The 11,559-nt window shown below is 41.7% G+C and overlaps 1 pseudogene; it reads right to left on the bottom strand.

Moving 5' to 3' along the window:
- Window positions 1-10,867: 10,867 nt before the first annotated feature.
- On the bottom strand, window positions 10,868-11,297 carry LOC124501957 (40S ribosomal protein S24-like; annotated as a pseudogene).
- Between the last annotated feature and the right edge of the window lie 262 nt (window positions 11,298-11,559).

Here is an 11,559-nt window from a genome sequence, read left to right as displayed (position 1 = left end):
AGGCCTAAAACATAAGTCTCTTTAAAGTATGTTTAACCAATTGTTTTCATTGAAAACATTGCAAGGAATCAGTGTTATCCTAAAAATCCAGGTCATGGAATCACTATCTTTATAGGTCCTGGTTCTCACGCAAGATCCCGGAAGTTAGTTCAACATTTTAGGAGGCCCTAACATCGTTATGTGTCCCCGCAAAGGTGTGAGAGTTCTAAACCCCAACACCTGTCAATGTGACCTTATTTGGAGATAGAGCCTTTGCAGACAATCAAGTTAAGATGGGGTCATTAGGATAGGCCTACTTCAACATGACTGTACCCTTATAAAAGGAGGGAATTTGAACACAGAGACAGATGCACGCAGGGAGAACACCATGTGAAGATGAAGGCAGAGACCAGGGCAATGATTCTACAAGCTGAGGAAGCCAAGCCAAGTTACGCCGAGTATTGCCAACAAAATGCCGGAAGCCAGGGGAGAGGCCTGGAACAGTTTCCCCCTCATAGCCCAGAAGGTAACAACTCTACTGATACCTTGTTCTCAGACTTCTAGCCTCCAGAGCGCTGAGATACTACATTTCTGTTTTTTAAGCCACAGGTTTGGGGTACTTTGCAACAGCAACAAACTAACATAGCCCCCAAGCCACAGGGTGGCTGTTAAGGGAAGAGGGAAGCCGCATACCTGCCATTCTCAGCATTGTTGCTACTTGGGCGTGCTCACCTAGTTCTGAGAGGGTGAGTGGAGACTGGGGTGTCTATTTCACGGGGCAATCTAAACTTACCTTGTTGCCTGGCCCTGCGGCGGAGAGGGAGAGAAGTGAAGGGGGCAACCAGCAAGTTTGTTGAAATGTTGCCAAGAAGAAGGTAGTGACACAAAGGTCTTGAACGTTTTTCCTTGTCTCAGCCTCAGGCAGAGAAATCTGGCCACCATTAGGGTGGGGATTTTTTTTTTTCTCTTTACCAAAAGAACGAAAGCTTTAAGCATTCACCAGTTTCACAAGCTGTGTAAACTGAGCTTCACCAACAGCAGCTGAGCAATTGCTACAGGGCTATCCCTTATTGGCCAGTCTTAGCCTGCAAAGCACCAGCGGGGCTAGAAAGAGATGGAACACTTCGAATTTCCCCACCCCATTCAGGGCCCTTCTGTGGCTAATGTGCCTCGCAGAACCATCAGCTGTTGGTGCTTTTCCTTAATCAACCAAAGTAGTGTTGGAAAGCACCCATCTGCCCCCCCCCCCACCACACTTGGGCTCTCTAAACAATGTAGTTACTAATAGTCATTGTTTATCAATTATGTAGTGTATGCTAAGACTGTGCTAAGCATTTTGCACTCAGTATTTAGCAAACCTTCACTCAACAGTGGTGAAGAGACTACTATGTGCAAATCATTAAACTGCGTGCGGGACACAAAATGATGAATAAGACAGATACAATCACTGCCCATGGCAGACACTATTTTTTTGCTTACCAAATATACACTACACCTTTCCTCCCCAATTTAGACTATGCAAAATCTCACTGTCCTACCCTCCCTTGCAGCTTAGAGTTCTAAGCACCTAGTTATGGCCAAGCTCAAGAATGGAAAGTGTGCTTTCCTACTAAAATGAGACAGATATGATTTTCGTCATTATTCTTCCTTTCTCCCAGCCTCGATTTGAATGTGATGGTTGGAGCTGTAGCAGCCATTTTGAACCACTGAAGTAAAGAGCTATCCTGCATTATCAACAATAACCAAATGTCCATCAACTGATAAATGGATAAAGAAGATGTGGCATATAGATATAGATATAGATATAGATATAGATATAGATATAGATATAGATATAGATATATAATAGAGTATTACTCAGCCATCAAAAAGAATGAAATCTTGCCATTTATAATGATGTAGATGGAGCTAGAATGTATTATGCTAAGCAAAATAAGTCAGAGAAAGAAAAATGCCATATGATTTCACTCATATGTGGAATTTAAGAAACAAAACAGATGAACATATGGGACAGGGGTAAAGAGAAGTGAGAGAAACAAACCACAAGAGGTTTTTACTGATAGAGAACAAACTGAGGGTTGATGGAGGGTGGTGAGTGGGAGATGGGCTAGAGAGGTGATAGGTATTAAGGAGAGCACTTGTGATGAGCACTGGGTCTTGTATATAAGTGATGAGTCACTGAATTCTACTCCTGAAACCAATATGTTAACAAACTAAAATTTAAATTTAAAAAATAGAGAGAGACCCTGATATAGTTAAGCCTTCAGAACATTACTAGCAGCTGCTACCTCTGTACTTCTTTTTACATGAAGAAGGTCAATCCCTATTTGTTAGGTTTTCTGTTACTTGTTGCTGAATGTGCTCCAAAACAGATACAACTTCCTTGATGAAGTTTATGCTCTATTTGGGGAAACAGACATAACCAATTTCCATCACGATAATTACTTAATTGGCATTGTGACAAGTGCTACGAAGAATTATAGGGCACCAGGAGCATGTATAACAGGTCTGTCCATTTCCAGAGTCTGTGCTCCCTGGGAATAGAACTGGGTACATTCCAGATTCTGCCACCTACTAGCTATATAACTTTAGGCAAATTACTTAACCTCCCTAAACCACGGTTACCTCTGTAATATGTCAAATTGTGAATATAATGTTCTCTCTCATAGGTTTGTTGTGAGGATTAAAGGATCAAATGCACATAAGCAGGTTTGTAAGATCCTAGAACATAGTAAGCATAATTATTATTATAAGTAACCATTATTGCATTGTTATTATATGTCACATGTATGTTGATATTACATATGTATATTAAGTATAGAAAAATATATAATGTATATTAAAATCAAATTTTAAAATGCCCAAGATTCCCACTCCTTGACAGGCAAGCCCTATAGAGACCCCTCCAGAGTCTGGACTGAACTTGCGAATCTCTGATATATCATTCCTGGGATTATATTATGGCCTTGATAACTAAAGGTTTTCAGGGTGGGCCTGACTTATTCAGATAAGCGCTTCTGTAGCAGAGCTTTCCCCAGATTGCAAACATCTGAGCAACAAGTCAGAGAGACGTGCTCTTGACGGCCTGAGAGCAGCAGCAGCAATTATGGTGCAAACTACCAACGGGCGCCATGTGGAAGGAAGTGCTCACAGCCTCCAGGAGATGAGAGGGGTTGCTGGCCGACAGCTGACAGCCGGCAAGGAACTAGGGACCTCAGTCTAGAGCAGAAAGGACACGTGTTCTGTCCATTACACATGAGATGGGAAGGAGGACCCTGAGGCCTGGATGAGACAGCAGCCCCAACTAATACCTTCATTTCATCCTGAAGAGCTGCTGAGCAGAGAGACTACCTAAGCATGACCTGAAGACTGGTGACATCACAAACTTCTCTTGTTTATGGCACGACATTGTTTTATGGCAATTTGTTATGTAACTGTAGAAAATGAACATGCATATATTATCATATTATATTTTGTAGAAGGGTGTATTGCATAATATATTGCATCAGGACAAAGTCTAAGAGGCCTTTTCCAATTGATCCAAAAGTACAGAATGTTTCTCTCATTCTGTTACCCTGACGATCCCCCAGAAAGAGCCCTGTCCTCATCAGAATCATCAAAGATGGGTCCTGGGCACATCTGGGAAGCGTTCAAGAGCCCAGGTCCAAAGCATCAATTTCATTTTAAGCAAATGATGCAGGTGGTATACTCACCACTTCCACTCACGTTCCATTTTTGAGAACTTAGTCCTGTGGCCACACTTAGTCTCAAGGGAGACTGGGAAATGCGGTCTTGAGGCTGGATGAGGATATGCGCAAAAGAAGAGGAGAATGGAGTTTGGTCAGCAACGGAGAGTTTCTACCACAGATATGATAAAATAACAGTAATCACTATAATACACTGCCAAATTACTCTCCAGCCTTGCTCCTGCTGAGCACTTTGTTTTGATTACTTCTGAGAGAGCCAGATTTGATTGCAGAGGAGATACCTCACAGTTTTGTAATGCTGAATCACTCATTCGTGTGGCAACGTTGACCTCTGCCTGGAATAGCAGTAGCACTGACATTAACGACTGTGCTGCTCACCGCTCATTATTGCAATTCATAATCAAATGTACTTTTCTTGGTGCTTTGCAAACTGATACAGATACATTCCAATCGATAGGTTTTATCCACCTACCCATCCTCACCTGTGACATGGTGCTGGGGGGGGGTGGTGATAAAAAAAAAAAAAGCAGAATGCACATACCCCCCTGCAACAGCCTGGCATCTTCCCTACCCCTCATCTTTTCCCACTTTAGAGGATTACAGGAAGAAGAGTTCTACAAGATATGAGCCATTTTGCTGTGATTTAGTCAATGGGCTAAGAGGGTGTGTGCACTGCAGGATGGTTTTTTACTTGTGGTAAGAAAGGCCATGAAGGCAGCTTCAGATTTTCTTTTGAGGATTAGGCTGATCAAAACACCCCTTTCTAGGGGCGCCTGGGTGGCGCAGTCGGTTAAGCATCCGACTTCAGCCGGGTCACGATCTCGCGGTCCGTGAGTTCGAGCCCCGCGTCAAGCTCTGGGCTGATGGCTTGGAGCCTGGAGCCTGTTTCCGATTCTGTGTCTCCCTCTCTCTCTGCCCCTCCCCCGTTCATGCTCTGTCTCTCTCTGTCCCAAAAATAAATAAAAATAAAAAAATAAAAAAATAAAAGTTGAAAAAAAAAAAACACCCCTTTCTAGTGGGGTGCCTGGGTGGCTCAGTCAGTTAAGCATTCAACTTCGGCTCAGGTCATGATCTCATGGCTCTTGAGTTTGAGCCCCATAGGGCTTTGTGCTGACAGCTAGAGGCCTGGAGCCTGTTTTGTATTCTGTGTCCCTCTCTCTCTGTCCCTCCTCTACTCACACTCTGTCTGTCGCTCTCTCAAAAATAAATAAACATTAAAAAAATTTTTTTTTGAATATCCCTTTCCTCAGACTCCTCCAGGGACTGCAAGAGAATGGGTGTTTTGCAGGCATATGGAGAGAGTAAATTTTATTTGGTTGACTGAATAGATACACAATAAATGTTAATGATGCCAATCATAGTATATATACCAGTGTTATCCATTTTAAAGGAAAGGGGAAATTGTCTCACACATTTTCAGAAGTCCTATCACAGAATCTTATTGATGGTTGATTTCCTTTTTTCTGAAGCTAGAGCTCAGCTTCAGAGTTATTTTTCAAAATATTGTGTGTTTTGCTAACAGTATATAACTCCATATGTTATTTCATCCATAAAACTTGTTCCTAATGTTTTTTTCCTGAGGGTTCTAGGTTGATGATACCACCAGGCCTTGAGGAAAAGTCAGCTTTCTGACAGGGCTGTTATCAACTAGCTAAAGTTCTAAGATTCTGATAACATCTTTTATGAAGGAACTCAAAGCATCTCTCCAAACGATAAGCCCCTTCTCTTATTCTGTTCTATGCTCCCACAGCAACCAGGCCATTTAGGTATTAGCAATATTTAAATAGCAATATTTGGTTTTATTTTTCTCCCAAGAATGTTTCTCAGGTAGCAGAATCCATTTCACATCGTCACCCCAATTAATGGTCCAATTCTCCATACACTGAATTCAATCTGTGCAGAGGCAGAAAGCTGGACTTTGTAATTCCTGATTAGGATGGTCTTATATAAGAAGAAAGATCATGGACCTATGGGGTGACTCAAAGTATGGTTAATCTACTGCCAGAAAACCTAAGAAGAGGGCTGTGTAAGGCAGGATAAGGAGGAAGTAAGGAGTAGGACCCCTATTTCCATCTCTTTCCCAGCATTTCCCAATTCCAAGGGCAAGGGATAGACTTGCACTTTATTAAAATAATATGTAGGCACCTGGGTGGGCTCAGTTGGTTAAGAGGCTGAGTCTTGATTTCAGTTTAGGTCATGATCTCACAATTTGTGAGTTCAAGCCCTGCATCGGGCTCTGCACTGACAGAGTGGAGCCTGCTTGGGGTTTTCTCCCTCCCTCTCTCTGCTCCTCCCCTGCTTGTGCTTGCTCTCTCTCTCTCAGGAAAAAAAAAAAACAAAAAACAAAAAACAAAAACTTAAAAAAATAAAATAATAGGCAATCATCCAGGTGAGGATATGGCTGCCAGCAGTGTTAGGTCTCTACTTGACCAGATACATAAAAAGAAGAAATGACTCTCTTTTCCTAATTCCTGCAAACACAAGCTGTGACAGGACATAGAAGGAGAACTCATTCCCATTAGGGTTTGAGATTTCATCCAGCCCTCTGATGAGTTACTGAGGTAGGTCTGTTGGAGAACTGACTAACGATATCTTGAATTAGCATGGCCATTTGCAGCCTTCACATTTCACTTCTTTTGTCTCAGATGCTCCTCTTAGCAGCTCACGGGAGTCAAAATAAAAGGAGCTCTATAATATAGAGCATTTACTGGGTGCCAAGTGTATATATTCCCGTTCATTGATTCTCCACAACACTCCTCAGAGTTAGGTTCTATTATGAATTTCATTTTACGGATGAGGCTTAGAGGGGTTGAGATTCCCAAGCTCAACCTTTGGTAAATGACAGGATCAGCTGCGTAAACCTAGGCAGTCTGGCTACCAGGTTCAGATGCTGAACCATGACACCATTGGCTTTACGGTTTTTAGAGAACTTAAGTGACCAGTAACCAGCAGCATTGGAACTAAGACCTACTTGTCTGCTTCTTTCTTATTTCAGCATTCTGCTGGTTTGGGGACCTCTGGGGTTTGTGCTCACTTAGATCCATTGTGGCTGTGTTTCCCAAACTCCCACCCCCCATGGCCACTCAAGGAATCAAACTTTTCTCTAAGGTCAAGTTTAGGATTTGAAACCTTTAATTTCCTTCCAGCTGACATTTTACCATTTCATAGTCCCCAAACCTCTTGCAGCTTATAAAGGAATGATTTCAGATATCCACTCCCCACAGCTCCGAGAGCAATTCATTTTAATGTTGGGACATTGCCCAGAATTCAAGAAAACTAGCATGATCCTTCCAGTCTGGCTTTTCACTCTACCTATTGTCTAAAACTCTGTTTATAGGCATAAACTACTAGGCTACACATGGAGGAAAAATTTTAGTGTTCCCGATGATAGTCTTAACTTTAACAAGAGGCCCAGATATTTGATGAGTTTCTTTATTCATTTGTATATTTGGGGGTCATGTAAACAATGGAAGAAATATGTTCCATAAGGTTTTATCACCATTTAAATAATAGTAGTAAAAAACTTTCCCCAAACTAATCATAATAAAAGTTGTTCAGCAGATCCAAAATAAGTCCATTGAGTCTAAGAAAAAGAAAAGTTTTAATTATCTGTGCCAGAGAATGGCTTTAGAAGATTAATGTTAGGGAAGGTTCTATAATGGTCTTTTGGGAACCCACAAGGACTTATAAAATGGAAACAACAAATACAGTGGAAATGTCTTCAGCAACTTAGCTTGAAATGAACAAAATTACAGCATTCTCCTAGAGAGTTGGTCTTGATTGGATGGCTATTGATCAAAAATGATGAAAAAGATGTTAAAGGGGCTACTGAGTTAAACATTTATCTTCCCTGTTCCTTAAATTCTGTATCTTGGGGCACCTGGGTGGCTCAGTCAGTTGAGTGTCTGACTTCAGCCCAGGTAATGATCTCGCAGTTCGTGAATTTGAGCCCTGCATCAGGCTCTGTGCTGACAGCTCAGAGCCTGGAGCCTCTTCGGATTCTGTCTGTCTCTCTCTCAAAAATAAATAGGGGCGCCTGGGTGGCGCAGTCGGTTGAGCGTCCGACTTCAGCTCAGGTCATGATCTCACGGTTTGTGAGTTCAAGCCCTGCATCAGGCTCTGTGATGACAGCTCGGAGCCTGGAGCCTGCTTCAGATTCTGTGTCTCCCTCCCTCCTTCTCTGCCACTCATGTTCTCTCTCTCTCTCTCTCTCTCTCTCTCTCTCAAAAATAAATAAACATTAAAAAAAAGTTTCAAATGATATCTTTGCCCTGCCCAAAGGAATCAACCTTTTGATATCACTTAGGTTTCTTGCTTCTTGGAGGTCCCATGCCCAATCGATTGGTAGTGTTGAAAATCATGGAAAAGCAAAAGATATAAATCTTTTGGACAAGATGGCATTGGTAGGAAACTCCCCTCCAGCTTTTATACCTCTGTGATGATGGGATGGGTTGCTCCTGGGAAGAGACTAGTCAAAGTATTGTAATATTTTTTTTTTAATTTTTTTTTTCAACGTTTATTTATTTTTGCGACAGAGAGAGACAGAGCATGAACGGGGGAGGGGCAGAGAGAGAGGGAGACACAGAATCGGAAACAGGCTCCAGGCTCTGAGCCATCAGCCCAGAGCCCGACGCGGGGCTCGAACTCACGGACCGCGAGATCGTGACCTGGCTGAAGTCGGACGCCTAACCGACTGCGCCACCCAGGCGCCCCTGTAATATTTTGACTCATAAAATTTTCACAAAACAACTCTTTCTGAAACAAGTTGGACAGGTTGAGTATGTGACTTTCTTGGTATGGGGCTGCCACATGCTAATAAAACCTCCCAAGTGTCTGCTATCCTGCAGTCTATCTTATTTCCATTTATTCCAGGACCTCAAATGGTCAAAAACAGTTTTAAAAGGGAGAGTGGGGCTCCTGGCTTCTTTAATACTATATTTTACGGTCCATTTTAAATTTCATTTTCACAACAATTCTTCAAGATAGATAATATTCTGCTCATCTCACAGATGATAAAACAAGCACTAAAGGACAGGAAACTTGCCAGAGGCTAGTGAGCTGGAAAGAAATAAAACCAGGACTCGATCCAGGTGGGTTTGCCTCTAGAATCCCAAGCTTTCCCACGGACTCTTCCGTATTCCTCCTTTTGTATCCTGTTGGCTCTCCTCTACTGCTGCCTAAGCAGGGGATTGGCATTTAACAAGGGGTTGGGAGGGATGCCAAGACGAGAACAACACCAAGTGGATAGAACAGAACTGCTTGTTAGAGGCCTCTCCCTTATGCTCAGACTGTTAAATGAGCTGAGAGGCAGAGTGTGCAATGGTAAAACAACTGGTCTTGAACTCAGACCGGGCTTCAAATTCCTTCTCCACCATTCCTGAGTGATACCTACTGCCTGGGCTCAGTTACATGTGACACTAGACTCCTAGGAGACCACCTGACTAATGGACCCACAGCCTCTCCACTAAATCTGCTGTATCTCCTCGACCCTCCAAAGTATGCATTCCCAACTCCTGGTCTCTACTCCAATTCAACCTTACGGCTGAGCCTCTCCTGCTTACTAGGTTGGTTTCCAATGGGCTCCGACACCTCTTTTTGAGTCGTGCCGGGACTGAGAAGTCTTTGTGGTGGCATCTTACACCCAAACTCCCTGGTTTTCAGCCTTTAATCTTTAGCCAGAATTAGAATTGGACTTGTCATAGCTTGAACTTCCTGATTTAGACTGTAGATTCCTCCCTAGGAATATGTCAGCCCCTTTGTTCTCAGTTTTCTCTAACTCTGTTCCTTTAGTGGCAGCTTTTTCTCTCCTCCCAGGAAAGGAACCATCAGCTACATGGCTGTGGCTGCCCAGATAATGCACTGGGCATTTACGGGGACTTGCACTCACCTGGGACTTGCACAGATTGCCTCCAGTCTGGATCACCACATTCCTTTCTACAGTAGTGAGGACAAAGCAGAGATTCTCCACAACTAACAGATAAACCTGCCACTTCCCTAGTGAACACCATTCTTCCCACCCTCCAGTCACTCAATGTCTACATTTTAACAGACAGTAACATTTTCTGAAGCTTTTTGGAGGAAAAGGAGAAGAAAATGGGGCAAGAGTATCACTACACTCCTACAGAATAGCTTCCATTTGATAGGCTATAATTTCTAGAATAAGCTTCTCTCTTGACACTGGAGTTCCTATTGCATCTGCAGAGAAATGTACTATTTGCTGAATCTTTTACAACTTTTTTATTATGAAAAATTTTAAGCATATACCAAAGTGTATAAAAATAGTATAATGAACTACCATCACCAGCTTCAAAACTTGTCAATTCATGGACAATCTCCTTTCATCTTTACCCCATCCACATCTTCTGTCTTCTGGATTATTTTTATACAAATCCAAGAGTTTATATAACTATATCTATGAGTGTTTTATAATATACCTTTTAAAGATAAGGATTCTTGGGGCACCTGGCTGGCTCAGTCAGTAGAGCAATGCGACTCTTGATCTTGGGGTTGTGACTTCAGGCTCCATGTTGGGTGTGGATATTAATTTAAAAAAAATAATAAAAATAAAAAATAAAAAAAAATAAAGAGAAGGATTCTTTCTAAAAAATAACCACAATACCATTATTACACCTAAAATTTAATAAATAGTTCCCTAATACTAGCAAAAATCCAATCTTTGGATTTCTCTGTTCCGTGAGAGAGCTATTGTTTACAATTGCTTTGCTTTGTTCAAATCAGGAGCCAAAGTATACATTGCACATTAATCTGTCTCCAAAGTTTTTGTAACATATGTGTATCCTTTGCTTTTTTGTTTTTCTTGTAATTTATTGAAGAAAGCAGATAATTTTCCCTGTAGAAATGTTCACATTCTGGATTTTACGGATTGTCTTTGTGATATCCTGTCTCCTAGACAATTGGCAGTTAGATCTAGAGGCCTTGATAAGAATCTCTTCCACTTTTTTATGAGAATATTTCACAGTTAGGGTTGTGTGCGTATATGTATATTACTGTGTGTATATGTTATTGTGTATTATATATGTATTGTGTATCTATATTATTGTGTATATATATTATTATCTATTAACAAACTCAGCGTTTATATATTTTACATATATAATACATTTCTATTTTACATATAAACGCTCTGGGTTTATTAATCTTCTCAAGAAAAATCTGCACAATCACCACAGATAGTCACTGCAGAGTCTTGACTCCTTCTTTTTGCCAATACCAGCAATGGCTTGTGCAGTCCCCCCGACTTTCTTCATTCTGGTCTTGCATTCCTTTGGCTGCTTCCTTGATGCCTTTTTCTTCTCATACAGGCCATGTCTTGCAAGTCTACATCTGGGTTCATTTTTCATGACATAATCCGAGGGATCATAAATCATGCCAGAGCCACTTGTCTTGCCACCACCACAGTGAGTTCTGGATCCAAATATAAAGATGCCGTCTGGTGTAGTCTTATACATTTTGGCTAGCTTTTCCTGAATTTCTGTCGTAGGTACTGTTTGTTACCTTGCTGGGGTGAAGCATGTCAAGGACCGTGTGTTTCTGCTGATGTAGTCGGTTGGTCAGGAACCTCCTGGTCCAGATAGTTACTGTGTCGTCCATGATGGTGGCCAAGCTTCATGATGGTGGAAAAGCGCTGTTGTATAAGGAGACACAGAGTGTGTGGTTGTTTCTCTTTTTGTAAAGTTAAACTAGATCCGTGGGTTTTGGTATCGTCAACTTGATCCGTTCTTTATAAAGCTCCCCATTAGTCTTTCACTTAATGGCCCAGAAGCTATTGATGGCCTTTGCCCAGATTCTTTATCTTGTTAGGGATTGCAAAGTGGTGATGTTTAAATTCTATTGTCCTTTCTGCATTTATTAG

The sequence above is a fragment of the Lynx rufus genome, unplaced genomic scaffold (assembly GCF_022079265.1).
Source record: "Lynx rufus isolate CCGP_SWC_20201006 ecotype Redwood Valley unplaced genomic scaffold, mLynRuf1.p SCAF_7, whole genome shotgun sequence".
Lineage (NCBI taxonomy): Eukaryota > Metazoa > Chordata > Mammalia > Carnivora > Felidae > Lynx > Lynx rufus.
This window is presented reverse-complemented; position numbering and strand designations above follow the sequence as displayed.